General features: G+C 35.3%; 1 protein-coding gene across 3 annotated transcripts in view; it reads left to right on the forward strand.

Moving 5' to 3' along the window:
* The window catches only part of STARD13 (StAR related lipid transfer domain containing 13), a 513,073-nt gene that overhangs the window by 101,540 nt on the left and 385,245 nt on the right, over positions 1–26,288 (forward strand). Inside the window, exons 1-2 of one of the 3 annotated variants that reach the window (XM_087865195.1) lie at positions 24,271–24,289; positions 25,446–25,599. The exons of 1 other annotated variant lie outside the window; for it this stretch is intronic. The gene's annotated coding sequence lies outside the window, so the exon portion shown is untranslated. Of the gene's footprint in view, positions 1–24,270; positions 24,290–25,445; positions 25,600–26,288 lie in introns of those variants that run through there. One more of the 3 variants, XM_087865194.1, reaches the window with a different exon arrangement.

Raw genomic sequence — 26,288 nt, forward strand, 5'->3', positions numbered from 1 at the left:
AAGTTAAAGGCAAACTGTGAAAATGTCTCTTAGCAACAGTTCCACATTTTAAATGAAAATATATAAGTATGCTTTAGTAGAGATATTACTTTCCAGCTGTTATTTATTTAACAAATATTTATTGTCTCAAGAATTTTCCAGGTACTTTTCTAAGTCTTTTAAAACATATTAAATGATTTAATCCTGACAATCCTGTGAGGCAGGTACCATAATTATCATCTTCAGTTTACAAACAAGGAAGCTAAGGCATAGAGACCATTTCCCAAGGTCATAGAGGGACCAAGTTTTGCATAGAAAGATTATGAATGAAAAAGTGTTAGAATTTGGAAACCATGTCTTTTTTCCTCTTTAAGTTCTACATTGTTCCTGTACTACAAATGAAACTATATTTCAACCTTTAGTATAAGTTTTTAGTGTAGTTGCCTTTTAAAAATCTTGACTTTTTAATTTTTATAAAATGACATGCACATGCTTATTAGTTTAAATGACATGGTGGCTTACGCCCTCGTGCGTCTCAAAAAATAGGAGGCTCTTGCAACTCTACAACTTCCTTTAGTTTAGGGCCCGTGGTTTCCTCACTGTCTCATCTCCCAAACTATAGCCTCTGAAGAAACCCTCCATAGGTATCCCTACCTTCCTCTTCGCCAGGGCTTGACCCTGTCTTACTTCCTTGCTCCAGAGGACTAAAAGAAGGGTTGAGGGAAGTGAGAGTTAAATCATTTTTATAAAACTAGCACCATTCCCAAAGCTTCTTGTTTTGAATTTCCAATAAAGAACAAAAAATAGCAGTTCGCAAAAACATTTTTAGAGCACCTAAAGCATAGCAGACACAGTGCTAGTACTGGGATCATAAAGGACACAATTACGATGCTGAAGGAACTATAACCAAATAAAACAATACCAAAGCTTAGGAAGAATTTCTTCATATAGTTCAAAAAAGCAAGCAGTAATTTCCCTGAATAAGATCATTGCAAAACTAGTGACTACAAGACTTAAAAAAAAAAAAAAATTTTTTTTTTTTTAAATTCCATGTGCAAGTTCAAAAGGAGTTCTCTCCCCAACCCTGGATTTGTATAGGATTATTATGCTACTCGAAAGTAATCATTTCTTGGAAATAATCATGAGTCATTAAAGTGTCTCAGTGAATTTTTAAAAATCATGTTCAGCTTAAGTTTCTAAAAGAGCAAGATATTATCCTAATTGTAATGTTTATATTGCTAAAGGAGCAATATTAAGGATTGCCTCACACAAGATATCTGAGATTAATTTAGTGCACACAGTAGTTCCCTACAGACCAGCACGAGAGGTGGGAGGATTTCATCTAGTGGGGTGTTGCTTTGATAAATCTGTTTTTCTTTTCACATGATGAATTACCAAATGTCTGTTTCAAGTAAGAAGTCTTTACCTAAGTCTCTGACTCATTATCAGGGAGATAATTTAAGGATGTAGACGTTCATAGACCTACCATAAGCCCAGAATGTTTAAAATTATTTTAAAAAACTCAGTTTATTTCTAGAATGGGAAGTTTATTTCTAGAATGGGAATAAATGAGAAATAAGAATGAGGGAGAAAAAAGGAAAGAAGGGAAACGAGAGAATGAACGTGCATGGGCAGCATTGTTCACAAATATCTGAACATGGGAGATTTCATGTCTGTGTGGGGTTCCCCATACATACACCTATTAAATTTGATTTTCTCCTGTTAAAAAGACCCAAATATCTAAACATCATTATTCCAAAAGAACAATTAAACATCATTTTGATTTTATACCTTCCATTTCCTTATGAATTTCTTCATACGAAGCCTGACATATTGCAAGTCCACTACATTGTGCAAAATGTCAGTCTTAAGAAAGCAAACATGACAGTATGAGCTTTCGTCTGTTACTACTTTTGCCGGTTCCTGCTTCCCCAGCGAAGAAGCCCTATGTCTGTGGAAGCCCCGCATCCATTGTTCTGTCATGTATGTTTCTAAAGACAAGACAATTTATAATTTTATTATTTCTCTTCACATAAAATTTACAAGAAGTATCTCATAATGACATGCTATTTATAGTCATTTTAATAACAGTATAATATTCCTACTTGTGAGTTGTAAGTTAACCATGGTTATCTTAACTAATCCCCTACTCAGGTGTTTAGGTTGCTTCAAATTTTGTACAATTATGAATAAAGTTACAATTAATATTTTCTCCTCACCCCATTTTAGGATTATTTCCAAAAAAAAGATACACAGGAGTATAATTGCAAGGTCTAATTTGGCCATTTATATCAATAAATAATAATAAAATTATTGAATCATTCATTTCAATGTGTTGTAATGTCTTTTAATATGTACTATAACATATAAGAGGATATTTCTTGGATATTTTTTCAATTACTGTTCTATTCCTACGTCAGTGTTATAATATTTTTATTATCATAGCCTAAAAATATGGTTTAATGTCCAGTATCACTTGTGTAACTCATTTCTCTTCCTTTCAAAATATTCTAAGCATTTTTTGTGTATTTAACCTTTCAGATGAACTTTAGAATGATTTTGTCAAACAAATCAAACAAAACAAATCAATTTTTTTTGAGAAACAAAATTATTTTGAAAACAAATCAAACCAAAATTTCCTTATGATTTTCACTGGAATTGCATTAAATCTCTAAAGTAATTTTGACATAACTGACATCCCTGGAGATATTATTTTTGATATGCAGAAATGTAGTTTTTCTAATTTATTTCTACTTTTTTCTCAAAGCTTCATCACTTTTTATTCATGTTAGGCCACAAGTACTTCTCATTAAAGTTATTCTGAAAGTTTATGCGGTTGTTGCTGTGGTAAATATTGACTATTGCATTAATTTTTAACAGATTTATTGAGATATAATTTACATAATAAAAGTTACATTTTAAGTATATAATTCAGTGATTTTTTTTTTTTTTGGTAGTAAATTATAGAGCTGTTCAACCAGCACCACAATCCGGTCTTAGAACATTTCTGTCACCTCAAAAAAATTTCCTTTCTGTTGGTGATTTCAAATTTATTTCTGTTACAGTTGGAGAACATACATTATATGATTTCAGGCCTTTTAAATATATTGGGATGTGTTTTATGGCCTAGCATGTGGTCTATTTTTGAGAATGTTCCACATGCACTTGGGAAGAATGTGCATTCTGTTTTTGTTGGGTGGAGTGTTCTGTAGGTGTCAGTAGGTCAAGTTGGCTGATAGTGTGAAGTGTTAAGTGTTCTGTCATGTATGTTTCTAAAGAAATAAGGACATAAAGGGCATCCTTGCTGATTTTCTGTCTAGTTGTTCTATCATATTGCTTCTTGTACTTGGATATATTTCAGATATGTATACACTTATAATTGCTCTGTTTTCCTGTTTATCATTATAAAATGTCCCTCTTTGTCTCAAGAATTTTTTTGTCTTAAAGTATATTTTCTCTGATATGTATTAATATATCCACTTTAATTCTTTTATGGTTACTATTTGTGGGGTATAACTTTTAAATTCTTTTAACTTTTGGTCTATTTGTGTTTCTGAATTTAAAACCTGCCTTTTGTACACAGCATGTAGTTGGATTTTTTTTTAATACAGTCTGACAATCTCTGCTTTTTGATCTATTCACACGTAATGAACATATTGATATAGTTGGCCGTCTACTATTTTGGTATCTGTTTTTCATCTGTCTCAAGTCATTTTTGTCCTCTGTTCCTCTTTAACTGTGTTTATGTTAGATAGATACATCCTAGTCTACTATTTTAATTCATGTTTTAAGACTTTTTTTCATTGTTTCCTTGGTGGCTGCTCTTGGCCTTAAGATAACCAGTAATTTGTTACAATCTACTACAGCTAATCTCAGTCTATTTCAGATTAATAATAACAATGCCAGTAAAATATAAAAATTTTGCTCTAACGTAGGTATATTTCTTTTCCCTTCATGTTATTGTCATGTATCATTATATAAGCTCAATAACAGTTTAGTAATTATTGTTTTATGCAATTGTCTTTCAAATCAGTTAAGAGGAAGACAAAAATATTTGTCTTTATAAGTGTTTATATAGTATTATAAGTATTTAGATAGTATTTCTGTAGTCCTTCATATTTACCTATGTAATTAGGTAAATTACAAAATTCCACCCCCCCCCATATTATGACTTTATGTTTTAGAGAAGTTTGAGGTTTACAACCTAAATCTGAGAGGGGAGGTACAGAGGTTTACTATAGAGCCCCTGCCCCCACATAGGCATAGTCTCCCTCATTACCAACATCCCCCACATTTGTTACCAAGGATGAACCCACATTGGCATCTCATAATCACCCAAAGTCCATAGTTTACCTTAGGGTTCACTCTTCATGTTGCACATTTCAGTGGGTTTGGACCCATGTATGATGTATGTCCATCTTTATAATATTTTACAGAATATTATCACTGCCCTAAAAAAATCCCTGTGTTCTGCTTATTCATCCCCTCCTAACCCCTGCAACCACTGATCTTTTTGGTCTTCCTATTTGCCTCTTCCAGAATGTTATATAGTTGGAATCATACAGTATATACCCTTTTCAGATTGGCTTCTTCCATTTAGTAATTTGCATAAGTTTCCTCCATGTCTTTCCATGTAATTACTTTTTCCAGTGTTCTTTATTTCTTCATGTGGGTTCAAGTTACCATCTGTTGTCACTTCCTTTCAGCCTGAAGGATTTTCTTTTGTATTTCTTGCAAGGCAGATGTGGTAACAACAAATTCTCTGTCTTTGCTTATCTGAGAATGGTAGTTTTGCCAAATACAGAATTTTTGGTTGATAGTTTTTTCTTTGAATATGTCATTCTGTTGCCTTCCAGCCTCAATTTCTGATGAGAAGTCAGCTCTTAATCTGTGATTCCACTGTTATGTGATGAGTCACTTTTCTCTTGCTGCACACAAGATGTTCTCTTTGTCTTTCGACAGTTTGACTATAATGTATCTCGGTATAAATTTATTTGGGTTAATGCTCTTTGGAGTTTATTGAGCTTCTTGGATTGTACATTAATGTTCATCATCAAATTTGGAAAGTACTTGGTCATCTTTGTTTCACACATTTTCTAACCCACACATTCTTCTCTCTCTCTCTGTCCAGGCCTCTCAATATGTGCATGTTTGTACGTTCCTGTGTCCTACAGGTCCCTGAGACTCTGTTTATTTTTCTTGCTGTTCCTCAGGTTGCATACCACCTGGACAGAAAAGCCATATAGCAATTTGAACGAATTTAATATAAAGAATCATCACCTAGAGCTGGGTATTCAAGTAATGCGGAACTGACTCAAAAAGTAAATAGAACTCTTAAAAAATGCAGGACTAGAGAATTAAGAAGAAACCATTAGCCATAGGTCTGATATTAGAACACCCAAGAAAGACCCCACCCCCACCCCACCCCCAACCAAACATAGGTGAGACCCAGATTTGAAGTAGGCTTGACCATGGGTCACTGAATGGCAGAGAAGTCCCTCTGGAGCTACATGGGCAGAACCTGCTGGAAATTCCCCTCTAGGGTGCTGGCAAAATCTCTTCATAAGGAGGTATCTCCCTGGAGACACTCTCCTACCAAATGGCCCAATGGGAATTTCTGGGGGTCAGTGCTGGCCAATGGATGCTGATGGCCATGCAGTACAGGAGATGGGTGCTGGATAAAGCTGCCTGCACTGCAAGAGCTGGGAGCAGGAGAAACCACATATTAGGCTACTACCAAGTAGGCCCGATGGAACTAGAAAGGAAAACCCCTTCTTCCTGCAATGTCCTTCCAGCACCATCTCCTGACAAGGCTTATTGACAGCTGGCAAAAGAAAAAGAAAAAAATTAAAGGTTGCAAATTCATTTTCATAGAACAGGAAAGGAAGAGGAATTTGGAACTGAGAGGCAATATATTAATAATGGGCACACTCCATTCCTTTGGCCAGTTTCATATGCAACTTTACACACATTTGAATTCCTATATAGCAACAAAATATATTTCCAACTAACAAAATACAGCTATCCATATTGCAAGTAAGGAAGCCCTACCCCTTTTCCCCCAAATGACGAAGTACATAGCCCCAAGTCCCAACAGTTATTGTGTTCAACACAGGCTGCAGTAATAACTTCTCAAAGTCAGCCACAGTTTCACTGAATATTCTGTTACCCAAATACTATAGTGTTAGCTTTCAACAGCTCGTAAATAAAATGAAAAAGAAAGGGAAGAAAACAGTGTATACAAGTAAACATTGCATATAGCAAGAAGAGAAAAAATATACTAATTTCTGTAATTGTCTCAAGGTTATAGATGATATCTATAGATTCCATTTTTAACTACCCATTCCATTTTCCCTTTACTCTCTGCCAAAACCTTGACTGCTCTGAGTTCTTTACCTAAATGACCCAAACCTTCATTCGTGAAGGATGTGCATCTTCAATTGTTCTGCCTTTTCTTGGTTGCTATATTTTACATTGACTTTTACTATCGGGCATGAAAGTAATAAGCCATGCCCCTGAGAATCCTCTAGGTTGCAAATATAGTCTTTTTTTGTCTCCAACCCAATTTCCAGTTGGTAATATGGATTAATTGCTGTATCTTTTTTCTCTCTCTGGGTTCAATGATATAGGAGTCCCAAAATGCCAGTTGGCATCGCATCTTCCAATTTGATGGAATGATTTTTGTGTCCCTGATGGAAGCATTTCATGCTTGGGGACTAAGACTGCTAAACTAGAAGAACTCAAAATTAATGGTATGGGAAGCAAAAATTGTGCAAGTGATTTATTACATGTTCACTGCATACTTTCTGGAACCATGTATTTTATAAGGGAAACGGCTACCATGCAATGGTCTCTGATTTAAAGCATCTACTGCATTCTATAAAACATAACCCCATCCTTTTAGGGTGTGGTCTCCCAACTGGCATTATAACGGTTTTCAAAAAGGCATTCCAACTTCCTAAACCAGAATATCCTCCATAAATAATATTCTCTCCTTCATTACATTCCTATTACACTATCTAGAATTTATAGGGCATTTCAATGCAAAATTGGTGAAAGAAGAATCCCCTATTTTATCTGAGTTTTAAAAAGAATGACTTAGTATTTTATCTTTAAATAAGATAAAAATGGCTATTGGTTTGAGAGAGACATCTTAACATATGAAAGAGCCTACTACCTTCTAAGTTACACTTTTGAAAAAAAGATTTAAAAATAAGTATGGAATTTCACTAAATGACTTTTGGAAATCTAATGGATGTAACTGTAAAGATAGTTCTTGTTTTATCTATTGATAAAATGTGATATCAGTACATTTCTCCATACTGAACCATCCTTATTGTATTTGCTTTTGCTGCAGTAACAAACATTCCCCAAATCTTTGTGGCTTAAAAACACAACCATGTTACATTAGGGCTGTAGATTGCAAGCTCTGTTAGAGCTTGTAGACCGACTGCAGATCTGTCCCATTGTCTTCCTATGTCCAGGATGAAGGAGCAACAGTCCATGGTCAAGCCCAATGTCAATGAAGTGGAAAAATACTCCTTCAACAGTCTGATGAAGGGAGAATGAATATTTGTGAAAAGTAATGCAAACTATCATAATTACACTCAAAGAGTAGAACCTTCTTGGTCATGGTAAATTACTCTTTGGATATGCTGTTAAGTCTATTTCATATTACATTATGCATAATCATAAGTGAAATCTGTAATTTTTCATGCTCTAAGAGTTTGGTAGGATGGTTATGTTTGCTTAGTAAAAGGAACTGGGTAGCTTTCCATATTTTTTTCTATGTTCTATATATGGAGTTATCTATTCCTCTTAAGGATAAGAGATTTCACCAGCACTATTTAGAACTGAAGGGTTTTGGGGGAAGTAATTAATTTGATAACATAAAGCACATTTTTTTTGTTATTGATAGAATATCATTAAATTTTAAGTAGTTTTGTTTTTTCTAGAAATCGTTCACTTCATAATTTTCAAATCTGACAGTGATAAATAATATGTATATATTTAACATGCTTTGTACATGTTATAACTTCTCTATCATTTCTAATTAACCTGGGATTTTCTGAATTTACTATTTTGTGATTTCTTCAATTTTTTCCTATTTTCTAATGTATTTATTATTACTGCTTTTATTTTTACTCATCTTCCTCTTGCTTTATTTTCTGAATCACTTAATAAAATTTCTCATAAACTAAAAATCTAGCTACAAATTTAATTTAGCAGTATTACATAATTCCATTAAAATGAAAATTTAGTGAGGGTTGTATTTCTGTTCCTTTGTTCGCTAATACCGTCAAGTGGCTAGCACTGTGCCTCCGCAGAGAGGAGTTTCACAGGTAACAGTCACTGGAATCTGTTTTGTATTGTTTCCTTTTTGGAATTATGGTTATTTCTGAATTCCAGCAATCTTAGATTTTTGTTTAAATTTTCATTACTTTATCAAATTTGGTGATTCTCAGACTTTAACATCCATCAGGGCTCACTTGCAGAACTCGTTATAACACTGATTTTTAAATTTTAAAACACAGGCTCTACTCTCAGAATTTCTTTTTTTTTTTAAAGATTTTATTTATTTATTTGACACATAGAGACAGCCAGCGAGAGGGAACACAAGCAGGGGGAGTGGGAGAGGAAGAAGCAGGCTCATAGCAGAGGAGCCTGATGTGGGGCTCGATCCCATAACGCCGGGATCACGCCCTGAGCTGAAGGCAGACGCTTAACCGGCTGTGCCACCCAGGCGCCCCTACTCTCAGAATTTCTTATTCAATAGGTTTGGGGCAGGGATCTAGAATTTGTATTTTTAAGAAGTTCCCAGGTAATGTTGAGGTCTCACTGGGGTACACACTGTAAGATTCATTGGCATGGTTTATTTCATTTTATGAGAATGTTGATTACTGGCTTCTGCCTTAGAGAATTTATTGAGGTATCTTGGTGACTAGTAATAGATCAATTACGTATGCTGCCCCAGCTGTAGATATTCTGCTGTCTTAATTATGTTTTAAAAATTCTGTCATCATTTACTTTTTGTGTAATTGAGAATAGACTAACAGTTAAGAAGATGTATATTGGAACAGCAAACTGTTGAATTCTCTAAGTTAGTTTATTGTATAGCACAAGAGAGTATAATCTTTTTAAGCATTCCGGGAAATACCTTTTAAAAAATAAAAGACTTATCACAAACTTATAGTTGGTTTAATCAAAATGTACTGGACAAATATCCAGTATCACATCTGCTGGTTACCTATCTCCGCTATTTTCTGAAAGACTTGATTCTGTAAAACCTTACCTACATGGAAATCATTTACTTGAGCCATTACTTTGTGATTCAGGCATCACATCACATTTTCCTTAGCCCACCCAACTTTAGTCCTTTCCATGAAACTGGTATATTGTGTCATTAGGCTTTCTATGCAGTGTTCCACTTTTAAGAAGTGACGGGCCTTGTACGTGTGGATTTTCTTCAGCCAATGGTTCCAGTTAAAAATGGCTTCCAAATTCATCAATCAGTTTTGGTGAAGCCTGCTCTGTCCTCTTTTTCTCAATTCTATTTTCGACTTCCAAAAGTCTCAGTTCCCCTGGCTTTAACTCATTTTTTTCCTCTATGGTATATCTTTGTATTATAGTATTTAAAAATTATCCTAGGTCTTGCTTTCTGCCACAAATTCTACTTAATCTGACATTAATACTGATGCATCTTTTAGCGTAATTTAAGGATGCTCACTGCTTCATTCGTAGTTTTTCTGAATAATTTTTTAGATGCATCCCTTCTAAGTAGTAAACCATTGGATTTTATTTCATTATATACCCACTTTTTAGTGAGCAGATTTTAAGCGATTTACAATTTTTTACAATTCTTACACAAGTCATTTCATTATAGAAAAATCAGAAAGTACTAGTAATACAAAAAGAAAAATTAGTCAATATATTAAGTTTTTAAAAATGGATTGACATATGAAGGACAAACATTTTTTTCTAATTATTATGTTTTATAGATTTTAACACAGAGACTTTAACATTGTAATGTAGAAAGAATTATCAGTTGTCTTTTCCTTTGATCTGATCACTTTTGTGATTAAAAAAGGTTCTTTCCTGGGGCGCCTTGGAGGCTCGTTGGTTAAGCTTCCAGGTCATGATTTTGGCTCAGGTCATGATCTTGGGGTCCTGAGACTGAGCCCCGTGTTGGGCTCTGTGCTCAGCAGAGAGTCTGCTTAAGAGTCTTTGCTTCTGCCCCTCCCCTAGCTCATGCACATGTGTACACTCTTCTCTCTCTGTAAAATGATTTTTTTTTAAAAAGTCTTTTCCTATCTAAAGATTAGATACTCATCTGCATTTTCTTCTGATTTTTGGTTTTGCTTTCTTTACATATATTACTTTGTTTAACCTAGAATTTATTTGGTGAATATATGTTTTACTCATTTCAAATAAAATATAATTCTTTTATACAATATTCTTTGGGCATACTGTATTTAGGGTATTGTAGTAAACATTCAATATTTATAATTATTTTTGTCAAGTATTAGAATTGTTTTAGCTTTATCCCTTCACCTAGCATTACTTACAAACATGAGAACTTATACTCCTAAAACCTGTTATTGTAAGACAGAAATGAAGTATTTAAGACCTTACAGGTAAAGCAGGGTTAGGGGATTGTAGTAATAAGTGAACCTAAAATAATGACAGACAACTCATTAAAGAAATCAACTCCTGGCATTTTCAGTACTTTTAAACAGTAATAATCTGTACTGTTCAATTTTCAAAATGCTTTGTGAATGTGTTTTTGCCTTGCTGTAAATATAAGCAGTTTTCCTTGGATCTCCACCAAATAATTAGTGTTTTTTATGATTCAGTTACCTTTTTTAGCTTAGGATAACTGAAGCAGAAAATGCCAGTATATTGGGAGATATTCTTCAGACCTTTCTAATGCATTGCTTTATGTTTGAGATAACTTAATTCCAGTGTAGAAATGACCATGGCAGAACATTGCTCTACCTCTAAAGCTTTCACATGTCTCAATTCCTTTCCTTTGGTTTACTTTGCCTCAGTTCCCTGTATCTCTCCCAAGATTACATTACAAAGATATCTACATACACTTACTCTTCTATACATTTTATCTTCCTTTTCTCTTCCCAGGATTCCATGCTTTCATTGTAATTTAAAAAATTATCTTCAAGAAAAATTACTCATGTTTGTAAACAGTATCCTAAATTCTCACATTTGTGGGAAAAGTACAGGTATGCAAATCCATATTTATAGAATGTTGTACAATAGGAATTATAGTTGGGGAGACATTATATCACTCAACACAAAGTGTTTAATATTAGAAATCTGCTTAATGGGACTCTATTTCATCTGGTATGGAAACACATTTAAGACAGTGGAGTTGATACAATGACTATATCTATATAACTAAAGCACCAAGGCTATTGAAGAAAAGCTAGATACAGTTAATTCAGTAGTGTAAATGACTAAGTCTGTTTGATACATGGCTGAAATATTAATAATAAAAGTTTACCATAAAAATTGAAAAAGATCTACTGAAAAATGGCTATTTTTGTGGTAGTATTTAAAAGTCATATAAAAATATCTTTGTATTTTTGCTTTTTCCAAAGTACTAATAACTGGCATTGCTCAAACTAGTACAGTAAACTTAGATATTAAAATATTTTATCCATATCAAATGTCAAGGGCTCTAAATGTGACATTACAATAAATATATGATCTGCATCAGTACTTAATACTTTAAAAGAGTTAATTTACTTTATCCACATATCAAATTATATCAATTATCATTGAAACATGTACAATATGTTAGTCTTGTATTTAATTGATTACAAATAAGAAATGCCATTGTTTTAACAACACAGTAATAAATGTAGCTCACCATCAGGGAGAATAGCTATTAAAATGAGTACAGCAGAACAATTAATTCAAATTTACTTCCAAAGAATAACTTAAAAGAAATGATAGGCACTTTGAATGAGATTTAAAACATAACAAGCCAAAAGATTAGAAAGTTTAAGAACTGCAACTCAAACACCATAAAAAGGCAGTATTAAGGCTATAGAGATTCAATTGTCAGTGACTGACAGAAGTATTATATATTGCCAGTATACCAAAAAAAAAAAAAATGTCCCAATATGGAGTAAAAATGTGAGTATCAGTAGTGTTAGGTTAAAATGGAAAATATTAACAAGGCTATTGATTGTAGCAAAAATAACATTGGCAAAAAGATATCTAAAAAAGTTAAGACACTGCAAGAGCTGAATCAACTTATTTCAAAATTTCTCTTTGGAGAAATGTTTCTTTCCCCAGATGTTCATTACACATCCATTTAGGTATTATGTTTTTAGAAAGTAGGAGGAAAGATTAAAAACACAGAAAATGGAACCTGAAAGTAATCACTAGAAGATATTTTTGAAAGCAAATCTGACACTGGAGTCCTAATGTAATTACTATGTCAAACTCCACCAATCCTTGACTGAAAGTAAACTACATCATCTCACATGATGCTTTATTACAAAATTAGCCAAGATAAATGATGACATTAATAGCCATAATAAATAAATGTCATAAATCACTAATATCATTTAGTCAACAAAGCAGGGTTGTTTAATAATGCTCCCCAAATACAACAGGTACCATTTCTAATGAATAATTGGGTTTTATAACACACCTTTCTCATGAGTGAATTTGTAACAAGGTTCATTTAAAATAAGGCACAGAACATGTGCCTTTCCTTCCTTGGTTTAAATGGTTAATCAATAATGACTCAGATACAAAGTACTAGGACTCTTAGGGGAATACCATGGTTTTAGGACAGGTGTTCTCAACCTTTTATTTTTTTTTCTTCCTTTTTCTGATGGAGCCTCATTCATGTTATAGGGGAAAAGAAAAGGACTGGAGTCCAGTGTACAAAGTAATAATGATTTTTAAAAATTGAGAGGTAGAAAACAGTTAAATGATAACACCTGTCAATTACAAAAGTACATATCAATTCATAAATACAAAATGTCACATAATTCTAAAAAAGGTAGTTAATGGAAGAATAGCAGATCAAGAATAGTTAACACATCTCAATATAACACTGATGATACACTGGCAGGAAAGCAACCTTCTTGAATATTACGGAAATTTCAACCGCCTGCATGGGTGCATATAGAGTAAGAGTTTGTAAAGGTGCCAAGAATTGGTGGCACCACACAACTGAGTGGAGTACTGAATTAGAATTCTCTGTTATTTGTGGTAATGCAATAATCTTACTCTATGAATACCAAATTTAGTAAGTCTTAATAACTCATTCAGCAGGTTACTACTAAGAAGCACATAGTTGTCAGTAAAAATCAATCTATGAAATTGGGCTCATTCATATGTAAGTATAAAAAATGAGCCTTGCATTTTTCCATGAAGAGAGCTCTCAAAGCCATGAATTTGCTTTAAAACAAGACTGATTTAGGGAACACAGTGTCTGACATAGAGCTTGAAATAGTGTAGTGGATGGACCTAAAATATACAGAAAAACAAGCACGTGTGATTAATATCTGATTTCATAAAAAACATATGAAGCACAATCTCATTGATCTGATGTAATTTTGTGATAAATTACATTTTAGACAGTATGGAATAATTCCTCAAAGCTTACAATGAATTCATTCCTTTAATCACTTCAGTGATGTTACTGAAATTGTTTTTGATTCATAAAAACCTTATTACTAAATTACTGCAAGAGCAACATTTCAATGGTCTTTGTTGATCTTTTATTTTTTTTAAGATTGTATTTCTTTATGGCCCTGTACTGTGTCAGGGTCAAATGCAGTGGCAAAGTTAGGATTTGATAGAATTAAGAGGAAAAGGCCTGCAGAAAAGATGAGGTAAGCCATTTTTACAAAAGAGAGGGCCATTTTTACCAATGAAAGCATTTTGTCCATTTGTGAATGGCATGGTGTGGGTGAAGTTAAGTGGGGTTGGTAGAGGATTCAGAGAAATAAGGGAACTTGGGGATTTGCAAAAGAACTTTGAAAAAGCCTGGCATCTTCCACAGGATAAAATTAGAATGTTTGTTGAAACAATTTTGTCCTTAATTCTAGTAATTTCTGATTCACTGACTTTTAGCAGCTAATGTGAGGACAGAAATTACTACAGAATAACTGAAATATTTAGTATACCTGGTATTACAGCACCCTCTATCACATGATCATATACAGAACATTTATATGTAGTAGCCACTTTAATGTGGGAATATTCATTTATGTACAACTTTCCTGGTTCTAGGGCTTAAACTTATTATGTTCCAGCAAAGGGGTCAAAGGCCTACACACTTCTCCAGTTCTAGTATCATCACTCTCTCTCCTGTAATAGCAAAGGGCATTAATGACAAAGCAATTTTGAACTCTAAATTCTTCCAGGTGTGGTTCTAGTACCAACACCTTAAACATCAGGGGAGAATTTATCAAAGCTGTAATTATCCAGCTCTACCCCCAGTCCTTCCCAGTTAGAAACTCAGAGGTTAAGGCCAATCTGTTTTAATATGCCTTTTAGGGACTTCTGATGGATGCTCAAGTTTAGGGACTTCTGATGGATGCTCAAGTTTAAGAACCACTGCTCTATTACAGAAAAAATGAGCAGTGGAGTAGTCAAGTCAGTAGGCGCTAATGTACGAATTCTAAAAACTTATCTCACTTTCACTATATACTTTGATATTCACTGAGAACAATCTCATGCTAGTTACCTACTATGGTCAGGCCCACAAGCTTCCAGGGAAATCTAGGTTGTCACGTAAGAATTCATTATCACGGAAGAATTTACCTCGATTTTGCTGACTTTGGGGAAATTATGTTTCCTCTCTGGTTATCTAAAAGAAATATGCCATGCAAACAAATCTATATTCAGCCCGAGCATCTCTGAGGCTGTTTGGGAAATTTCCTTAGCTTGTTTTTCTTTTTTCTTTAATATTTCAAGTTTTTATTTAAATTCTAGTTAGTTAACATATAGTGTAACATTAGTTTCAGGAGAATTTACTGATTCTAGCCTGTTTTTAAAACAAATTATCCACCAAATTCTACGCTTCTCTATAGGCTCCAAACACGTATACACTGTACGCTTTTACGAAAGTGGCTTAATACGTGAAAAGAAACAAAAGCTTTTATATCAGAGGACAATCTAAAATACAAAGCCTGTGCCATCTTCCCACCAAGTGGGAAATAGAAGACCCCATTCCTGACGGACTAAGAAATACATGCGGGGATGAGTGGGAATAGTTCAGGAACAAGGCTTGTGGAAGCATAAAAACAGAGAAACATTTTTTTCCCCTGAGCTTAAAACTAGAGAAAGAAATCCGTTTTCTCTCCATCTGGGAATACGCAGCTACTCCCACAAGCAACCTCCAATTCAAAGTCATGCGAAGTACCTCCTGCGCGGGAACCCGGCAGGGCGGAGACTCGGGTGCCTCCCTTCCGGGGGGGCGAGAAAAAGAAACGCCGGGGCCGCGATTTCTCTGGAAGGTTCCGAGAAAAAGGTGCGCGCGCCCCCTCCGCGGGCAGCGGGAGACGTGGCACCAGATGGCGCTGCCGCACCGAGAGCCGGAGGCTGGGTGACTAAGGGGACGGGAAGAGGCGTCACCGGATCCTTTTCTTCGTGTCCCTCGCCGGAAATGCGCGCTGGCGCCAGCCTCTGGTCCCGGATATTAAGACTTCTGGAGAGTTCCCGCGTGGGGGCGGAGCTAGGACCGGAACCGAACGGCAACCGTAGGGCCTCGGGGCGGAAGCCCCGGGTGGTGCTAGCGGGGGCTGCCTTGTGGTGCGCGCGCCTCTTCAAGGCGGGAGCGCGGGGCTGGGGGAGGTGAGAAACGCGAGGGGCGGGGCCTCGCCATGCGCGTGCGCACTTTTGGGACGTAGTTGCCGCTGGCGTGTGCGTCTTTCTCCATTTTTGCACGTTTGCTGGCCCGGCGAGGCGGAAGTGGTGACGTAGTAGGGGGTTTTCCCCCTCCTTCTCCCGCCCGCGGGCTTTGGATTTCTAGCTGTGAGTCAGGTTTCTGGAAATCTTTGTGGAAAGTTAATGGTATATGAGGTAAAAACTCGAGCTGTATTTTCCTCCTGACTCTAAAGCGATCCAACTGTTTGCTGGGCGCGGTCCCAGTGCTGGTATGGACCCAGCCTTTCCCTCTAAATCAGCCTTTTCCTCTAAATCTCTGGACCGGCTTGATCCACCCACTCTGTTGAAGCATCAATCATGAGGCAGTAGGGATGTCACAAGGAAAGGAACTCAGGCAAATAGACTATTCCTGTGGAACCGCAGTTATTTAAGGAAGCGTGCTTTTGCTTTTTAACAGTGCTTCTCAAGAATTTGAGGCGTTCAGTGGAGTTTACTTTTCTGTTTTTGTCAGTGTAAACATTTTATATTGTGTTTTTTGTGGTGTAGTCTTGGTCTTGCACACACTTTGTTAACTAAAGGAAGGCTGCTTGTACAAAGCGTTCCAAAGGAAGATTATGCCGTTTTTCCATTTTTGCACAGTAGAGGCAAACCACTTTTAATGGATAGATGGACCATAGTAACTAGGGAAAAGTGCACTGGCTTTGTTTTGCGTTTAGATGCAGCACGGAAACAACTAAGACCTTGAAAAAAATAAATATGTATCCATCCTGTTCTAGTTTTGATTGTAATTCAATTTTTAAGAAAGATTTTATTTATTTGTCAGAGAGGGAGAGAGAGCACAAGCAGGAGGAGTATCAGGCAGAGGGAGAAGCAGGCTCCCGGCTGACCAGGGAGCCCGATGTGGGACTTGATCCCAGCACCCATGACCTGAGATTAAGGCAGATGCTTAACTGACTGAGCCACCCAGGCGTCCCTAGATTGTAATTCTTAAAGTGTCAGCTGCAAGGTGCCTGGTTCTCCCAAGAAATTTGTTCAGTTTTGGTAAACACTTTGTTTCTGTATTTCAGAGCTCTTTCTATTCTGTGGCCTAAATAAGAACTGAATACTTTAGAAAGCCACAGCGAAAGGAATAGAGACGTAAGCAGATATACTGAGAAAAACAGGTGGACTGGGGAATGCAAGAAAGATTGTCTCTAATAGCTAAATGAGGACATTTTACTGTTTCTCAATAAAACCTTTTGGGTGGTCTTGGTAGTAGGTGTAAAGAAAGCTGCTGTGGCTTGAGGAGTGCCATGACATATGTTTATATGAAAATTCCAGGGGAAAAAATGTGGGCAATATTGCAGTATCATTAGGCTGACTAGAAATAGGACAAACAGGAGGCAAGACATCCAGGAAAAATTTTAAAAGGAAGAAAACCCCACAGTGGTAGATATTAGAAAATATGTGAAGGAGAAAGAGTCAAAGCTGTGAAAATATGGAAGGAGGCTGATTTGGAAGACAGTAAGGGAAAAACAGTTTTAGATCTCAACCTGAATGTGTAGAATAAGGAATACTTTATTAGGTGTTTCAGCTTTGGATATACTGCATGTAGTTGAAAGAGTGCTTCATTTTGCCACCATTATATCAGTAATTTAGTAGCATAGTTCTTCATAGTTTAAAAATTCATCAATTTTATGTATGTATGTATGTATTTATATTCACAAATCACTTGTCTGCAAATACCTCGATTCTTGTCCCTCACTACTGCTTGCCTGGCAAAACCTGGCTCATGAATGAACTCATACATTTATGTTTTCTGTGCTTGCACCCAGAGCTTAACAATTGGATGAACTAACAATAATCTCACACCTAGATGGGCTCTCCACATTGTCCAGTCACCCTACTTCTTTTCTCTAGTTACTTCGCTGTCTTCTGGAAACCAAATATTTCATTATTTTTCTTCCTTTCTCAAATTACCAACTGCCTCTTCAACCAATGACTTTGCTTCATATTTTATTTAAAAATAAAATTGTGAGCCTAAGCCAAGAATTCTCTTTTTTCTAGCATCTACTCTACCTGTGCCTGTACTTTTTGAACATCTTCCATCTAGTTTAAAAGGATGATGGATCTTTCTATCAAATGCAAACACTTGATACTGTCTTTCATTTTAGCCATTTGAGTGGGTGTATGGTATTAGTTTTATCTTTGTGAAGTGTGTTTAAAACTTTTGCCCAATTTTAAATGGAGTTTTTCTTATAATTGAGTTGTAGTGTCATTTATATATTATGCACATTATATTCTTTATTATTTATTATTATTTTATTATAAAAGCACCACATAAAATCTACCCTCTTAGTAAATTTTTAAGTATATAGTACATTATTGTACTTTTGGCACTCTGCTGTAATCCCTAGAACTTACTCATCTTGTATAACTTTGTACCCTCTGACTAATAGCTCTCCATTTCCCCTTCCCCTTATACACACTTTTTTGGTCAGAGTGTGTGTTGTGAATATTTTTCTACCAGTTTGTGGCCTGTCTTTTCATTTTCTTAATAGCGTATTTTGAAGAACATTTTTTGTAAGTTGTATTTTTCTAGGAATTTGTACATATTATCCAAATATTAAAGTTTATTAGCACAAGGTTGTAAATAAAATCCTATTATGTTTTTAATATTCACAATTTATTATATTTAAGCCTATTATCCACTGAAGGTTAATTCATCTGTATGGTATAACAGTAGAAGTTGATATTCATATTTTTCAGAATGAGAATCCAGTTATTCCAGTAGCATTTGTTGAAAGGATTATCTTTTTCCCCATTGAATTACTTTGGCACCTTTGTCTGATTTTCTGAATGTCTATTCAGTTCCATTGATAAGTATATGTCTATCCTTATGCCCACTTATCCAGCTTCCTTTTTCCTCAAAATTGTTTTGGTCTTTCTAATTCCTTTGCATTTTAATATAAATTTTAGAATCGGTGTTTCAATTTCTGAAAAAGCTGGCTGGGATTTTGATTGGGATTCTGTTGAATCTGCTGATCAGTCTGGGGAGAATTGACATCTTAAAAATATTGAGTTTTCAAATCTATAATCATGGCATACCTCTCCATTTGTCTTGATCTTTAATTTCTCTATGTAATTTTCAGAATACAAGTCTTGCACATATATTGCTAAATTTTTTCCTAAGTATTTCATGTTTTTTTTTATTTTACTATAAACATATTGTTAGATTTCCAGTTTTGAGTCATTGTATTTTTTAGTTCTAGAATTTCACTACTTCTCTGGTGAAATCCTGAAGTCCATGCCTAATAACTCCAGTATTTGGATCATCTGTGGATCTTGTTTCTATTGTCTTTTTCTTATTCCTGTTGTGCCCAAAAATTCTTAATGGAATGCCGTCTTTGTTTATGAAAAAATTAGACTCTGAGCAATGTTTTTTGCTTCCATAAAAGATTTTACTTTTGCTTCTGTCAAGAAGGTAGACCAGGGGTAGAGCACCTTAATCTCTATCGTTTTCAGTCCGTTAGGTCTGGTCTATTTCAGGTCCCTTCTTATTCCTATGATGGCCCTTTTCTGTGTCTCAACCAAAAGCCTGAGGTATTTTCATTTTTTTAAGTGTTTTTTTTAAAGATTTTCTTTATTTATTTGCGAGAAAGAGAATAAGTGAGAGAGAGAGAGAGCACAAGCGGCGGGGTGGGGGGTGCAGAGGGAGAAGCAGACTCCCCACTGAGCAGAGAGCTGGATGTGGGGCTGGATCCCAGGACCCTGGGACCATGACCTGAGCCTGAAGGTAGACACTTAACTGACTGAGCCACCCAGGCACCCCTAAGGTATTTTCAAAGGCCATTCCTCATTGGTTGTCCTTGAACTCCAGTTTTTATTTTCTCAGAATCATGGGACTCTCAAAAGCTATTCTTGACTTCTTTACTTCTTAGCTGCCACATTCTGAGTGACTTCCCAGCCTCAGGAACAGCTTCCAAATTGGCAAATAAGTCAAAGGGAAAAACAGTTAAATATGGACAGACTTCTCCATACCTTCTCTCCAGGATCTTGTTCTCTCAAGATGACATCAAAAAGATCCTTTTTGTATTTTTAACCAGCTTTTCTAGTTCCTCGTTAAGAGGATGGGCCTGATTAAAAAAAAAAAAAAAAAAAGAAAAAAGGAAAGAAAGAAAAGAAAAGAAGTACATCATTGGCAGAAGTGGAAGACCCTCTTAACCTAAGTTTCAATGATGCAGGGCGCCTTGTGGCTCAATCGTTAAGTGTCTGCCTTCGGCTCAGGTCATGATCCCAGGGTCCTGGGATGGAGCCCTATGCTTCTCCCTCTCCTCCCCACTTGTGCTCTCTCTCACTATCTCTGTCTCTCTCACTCAAATAAATAAATTTAACTTAAAAAAGCCTCAACGGTGCTAATAAAGAGTATTCTCTTCCTGTGTTAGTGTTACCATTTCTTGTCCCCAAATACCAGAAACAATCCAGGAGACACACCAGTGGCTTTCTGTCTTGCTTCTGGATGTGTCTCTAGGGCTTTCTGGAAGTGATAACCCCTTGCCACAGGTGGGTTCCTTAATTGTGTTTAGAATTTGCCTACCTATGTCTTCTGCCCTCTGCTCTTTCTACCGAGGGTCCCAGGGTAGTTTTGTTTTCACGCAAACCAAGCACAGCTATCGCTGTAGCTGTAAATTCAGTCTGTTGCCTATGGTATTTACTTACAGTACAAGCATATGTTCCAGTCAGGCAGGAAGAAATGCATCCCTTTATTTTTATAGATAGCCATAAAAAGATATACGCTCCCCAAACAGAAAATGGATTTTATTTCTTTTTTTTTAATATTTGAGACAAATTATATTCTTTTATTTATTTATTTATTTTTTAAAGATTTTATTTATTTGACAGAGAGAGACACAACCAGTGAGAGACAGAACACAAGCGGGGGAGTGGGAGAGGAAGAAGCAGGCTCCCAGCAGAGCAAGGAGCCCGATGTGGGGCTCGATCCCAGGACCCTGGGATCATGCCCTGAGCTGAAGGCAGACGCTTAACGACAGAGCCACCCAGGTGTCCCTGGATTTAATTTCTTACTGTAATTTCAAGCAATAATTATATAAAACATTGCCCACCAGCTCATGGGTGTACTATAGAAAGGTCAGAATGGACAGGACTTAATCCCAGATTCCCCACTTCTTGGTGGAGGATTAAGTTATTTAACTTTTCTAAGCCTTACTTCCCTAATTTGAAAAACAAGATGTCTACTTTCCAGGGTGATTGTTGGATTTAAGAAAAAGATACCATTTGTAAAGTGTCTGATACATGATAGGTTCTATTATTACGTTAAAAATTATTTATATAGATTTCAGGGATTTGTCCAAACGGCGGCACTGTTTCAGAACCCACAGTATTTTGAGATTTCTGGTCATCACATAGTTCGCTTTATTCAGTAAACATTGATCCTCTATTAAATACAGAATACTGCACTAAATACACTAGGATGCAAAAACTATGAAACAACTTGCCTCACAGGTCTGTAAACATAGCTTGTCCATTTTATTAAAAGCCACTGTCAGAACTGTTCAGAAAGTTTCATCACCCATAGTGTTCAAGTATAAGACTTTGTGATTTTGTTCTCTTGCCGCTATTTAATGAATCCTGAAATAGTTTTTGTTACCTAAAATAAAATTTGATAGAGTTTAACTTAAAATTTAACATAAAACAGCTCTGATATGAATAATTTCCAAGGGAATTTTATTATTAACAAACCAATAGGACTGTATTGTGAGGCAGTTTCTCTTAGAAAACTGTATGACACAATGGAACATGAGCTTGGCTTTAGCGTGTTAATAATTAGCCTGACTCATCCAAAGACTGGAGGATAGGCTGTTACCAAACATCATGGGAAGTTCTGTTCAGTGTGCTGGCAGAGGGCTTTCTTCTTTCTTTAAAGGGGAAAACCAATTTATTTTATTGTCGAATGTCCATAAAAAAAACTATCTGCCGGCTTTTCCATTTTAACCCTGCTCTTCAGATTGTTCTAGGTCTAACACATTTATAAGCCCCTTGAATACAAACACTTGTCCTCAGGTTTTATCGTGTCAACTCTCATACCCATTTCTAAGGTCTTCCTACTTAATTTCTATTTTATCAAGGGAGCATAACAGTTATGCAGTAAATATGAACTGAGTAATTTTATAAGATTCTCAGATCCAGTAAGAGATTCTCCTGTGATAAGAAAACGCCATTCAAAATCAAACGTCTATTTTCTGAAGTTGATTTCCTTTATTATTTGGTGGCTTGTTTTTATTTTCCTAATCCATAGAATAAACAAATATAGCTTAGAACGGGTAAAATAAAAAAATTTCTTACAGTATTGACTATAAAATTATCCAAATTATGTTTTACTGATTAAATTTCCTAATTTCCTTGCTTTAAAAATACAAGTGCAAAGAAGTAATGGCAATACAAGTTAGTAATCTTATTCACCATTTCAGTCTTGCCTCACCATTTTTTTTCGCTACATTTGAGTTCCCAGTTCTCTAACTGTATTACTGGGGTCTCACATTTAATTATATCCATTCTATAATTGGGTAAACTTGAATTATTTGAAATTCTTCTGGAACAGTCATATATTGAATTCATTTACATGCACACACAAAAAATTAAATGTCAAGTCTAGAGTGGCTTTCCCATAACCCTGCTCTATTAATGTCTTAAAAATCACCAAATGCTCTTATTCCAGATCATGATGAGGTCAAGCTGGAGTGTTAAATCTGACCTCAATGCGTTCTATAAGGGATTGCTCAGTCCTATTACAATCCAGTAGTTTAAGTATAGATTTTCTGACAGTCATCTTGCCTTTTATAATGTGCTTAGATGGAACAGTAAAACAAATGTGCCTTTTAACTACTCTGAATGGGGTTATTGTAGAGATATCAGAAGAAGCCATAAATAAGGGTGCAACATTTCCTTTATCCCAAAACACAAATAGTCATATTGAGAACTGGAACATATTTACTGCAGCTTTTGTAATAAGAGAAAGAATATAAGTTTTCTATGTTCAAAATAAAGTTGACCTTAGTACATAACAACTGATATAGTCTGAGAAGTACCTCTCTGCCCTGCTTCCCTTTGGAGCAGCCTTTGTCATATCCCTTTAATTCATATAATTGAATTATTTTTAAAATTAAAACAGCAGACTGACATTTTCTCTCAATTATCTGCTTCTTGAAGTTTTGTTTTTAGATTACTAAAAATCAATTATACCCTTAATTGATTGCCTTTGGTTTTCTGTGGTAAAACATAAAATACAAATGTGTTTTACTTAAGTGTATAACTTGAAATTGTTATAGGTCAAAAATAATTCCATGTGACTCTTCCTCAACTGCTTTTAAATTATAAATAATCATTATCATGATTAAATATTTAATTATCTATGCTACACGGCTTTTAAATCATCAATATGAATGTTCACATGATGACTTGGTGCTAAAATTTCCAGTTAGTGCCTTTTTTACTTTGGTTTTTATTTTTGGCCACTCATATTCAGATTTACATGATAATGAAAACCCATTTTTGTTTCTTGTTTTTTTGTCTGGAATTTGGAAAAGTTACTAGGTTAGAAAAGAATGATGTCTCCTTTCATCAAGAAAACAATGCATTTTAATTTTCCCTACTGTCCATCTTTGGGGTGAGGGTTTTGTTTCGATAGTAGATTATCACAATTTATAGATTAATGAAAGAAAATTCAGTTTTTATAAATAATGTTAAAACAGACACAATCCCTACCCTCATGGTGTTTACAGAAGGCACTTAGTGATTAGATTAAGAAGAAGGTAAATATATCGAAGGCATCGAAGTGTTCTATAGCCATTTTCAACAGTATTTCCACAGTGGATTGTATGAATAAAAGAAATATATTAGAAAAGAAAATGTTCTTTTCTGCCTACATAACAATATACATGATCCCAAAATAGAGGCATGAAAAATGCATGAAAAAAAATCTAGCATATGGTTTCAAACATCTTTAAAACAAAGATTACATGATTAAATTAAATGATTAAAAAGCAAAAGAATTCAAAAGTCTACCTTAGGAATTTCATTTAAATCCAAAGGCCTGATCTTTTATGGTAGGAGACTCCAAGATGTAAAACAAGTGACATTGTATTTATAATGAGAAATCTGAGACTAGAAAATTTAGTAAAAAGCTGACTAGGTTAACAAAAGGTATTATTTCAGGACTGCTGATTGGCTTTCTTGCCTGCCCCCACGCATTTCTGTTGTGATGTATTAACTCCACTTACCTCTACTTATTGATCAGTAACTAATTATTCAAACATTCTAAGTACAAAGTTCTTTCTAATATTCTGATGACTATGAGGTAAGTATAAAATATGTCCTTATTTTCTAGGAACTTTGAGAATAATTGGAGACACTCATCCAATGGGAAATACCTAATGATCAAGTAAGAGATGATATCTCAGACTGTGATAGCAAAGAAGGGCCCTGATAATGAGAGCCATCATTTGTTAAGGGCCTAGCATGTGTGTAGAGCTTTCCTCCAGAGCAAGACAGTGTTGAAAAGATTGGGGGGAAAGATCCAGGTAACAATCTGGAATTGGCATTCTTGGGGCTTGACTGATATCTAAAGCAGGCTCTTTAAATTCCTCTGCCTGGAATCTCCGACTACAATACTCCAAGATGGGCCTTTTTCCCCAACTGGCCACTTAAGACTTCAACCAATGCTTAGCTGTGGGCATCTAATGAGTTCATCTCACCCAGATTCTTTCTTCTGGGTTCTCAAAAAAAGTGGTTCTCTCCCTTAAGTGTATCTCCTGGCAATGTAGTCCTTTCTAAGAGACTTCTTGGTGGGTTTCTTCATCTGGAAGGTGTGCGTCTGGTCCACACAAAGCACTTGTCTTTCCTTGGCTAAGCTGTACATAGAAGTACAGTGAGTTCCTAACAGGGCTTTTTCTCTCTGCTCTGCTGCCTTAAGTGAACATGGGCATTGCTACACTTTACATTCCTCTTACCTGAGTCGGAAACCAGATATGAATCAGACAAATTCATATTCCTGAGACACAAGGAAACAATTGCTCAGAAGTACAACTTTTTTGATAAACCAAATAACATAAATTTCCTTCCTATGTTTTCATGAAAAGAATTGTATACACACATCACACTATACACAAAACTCAGTTTCAGGTGTATTAAGAGCTTAAGAGTGAAAGTCACAGCTTGAAAACTTTTGGGATGTTTTTGTGACTTCAAAATAGACTTTCTTAAAAGATATTTTTAAAAAGCCATAAAAGAAGAAGAAAATTAAATGAAGGGATCAGAAGAAATGCTAAAAATTATAATTCAGAAAACTTTTCTGAAATAAAGAGGATTTGAAGTTACATGTTGAAAGAGCTCATCATACACTTAAGAACATCAACCCAGAATGATGAACCCAAAGATATTCTAGTACAATTATTGGGTTTAAGAGAAAAAAATATTCTTTGACTAAGGGGAAAAAGCATACAATTTATAGGAGATTATAATTAGATAATCATCAAAATTTTCAAGAGCAACTCTTTTTGTTCAAAGAAAATAAGATTCTCTCATTTCTTTTCCTTTAGTTTCTCAAGGAAAGATGAGCCAAGCATTTCATATCCAGTGAAACTGACTTTCAAGTGAAAAGAGCACTGGGAGTCTTCAGCTCTTTCTGAAGAATCTAGTAGAGATTGAGCTTCAAGTAACCTAATGACCAGAAAGACATCACCAGAAGGACTGGTGAGCACTGAATATGTAGTTCTTGGTAGGACTAAGACAAAAATGAAGGCTAAGAGAATGAGAGTATAGTATATAATGGCTAAAAATGTAGGAAGGAATGGAGAATTGGGGAGAGCATATGCAAAAAAAAATTTTTAAGTGTTTTTAGTACTCATGTGGTGGTAGTATTAATATTGTTATTTTGAGACTATTCTATGTGTAATATGAGTTAAAAACAAATGAGTAATTATGGGATTTTCTAAATCTATCCTAGCCTGTGTCCTTGGGAACCAATGTTCTCAGTGTAGAAGGAAGGGGAAACAAATGTAATAGCTAAGAGATTGAATAAAATTACTGTAACCCTAAATTTGAATTTTAAGTATCAATATGAACTCATGAAGAACCTCTCTCCCTGTGAAAAACAACTAGAAAAGATTACCAACCCAGTAGCAATGAGAATTGTTTCATTATTGTGTAGATTGTGTTCTTGGAATATAATTTCTCATTAAAAGAAATCAGAGCTTCTTGAAAGATTTCTAATTCTAGATTTAGGGGATAAAATGTATAAGATGAACCTAGAATAGCTTGTCATTTCATGGCTAGGAAGCTATCAAATACTACTTGAAAAGGTTCCTGTGGGCCAAAGATAGAACAATGTGAATTTCAATCATGGGAATAATTGCAATGGATTGAAACTCATCAAGTATATC

The sequence above is a fragment of the Ursus americanus genome, chromosome 10 (assembly GCF_024610735.1).
Source record: "Ursus americanus isolate L20-20 chromosome 10, mUrsAme1.1.p, whole genome shotgun sequence".
In the NCBI taxonomy this organism is placed as follows: domain Eukaryota; kingdom Metazoa; phylum Chordata; class Mammalia; order Carnivora; family Ursidae; genus Ursus; species Ursus americanus.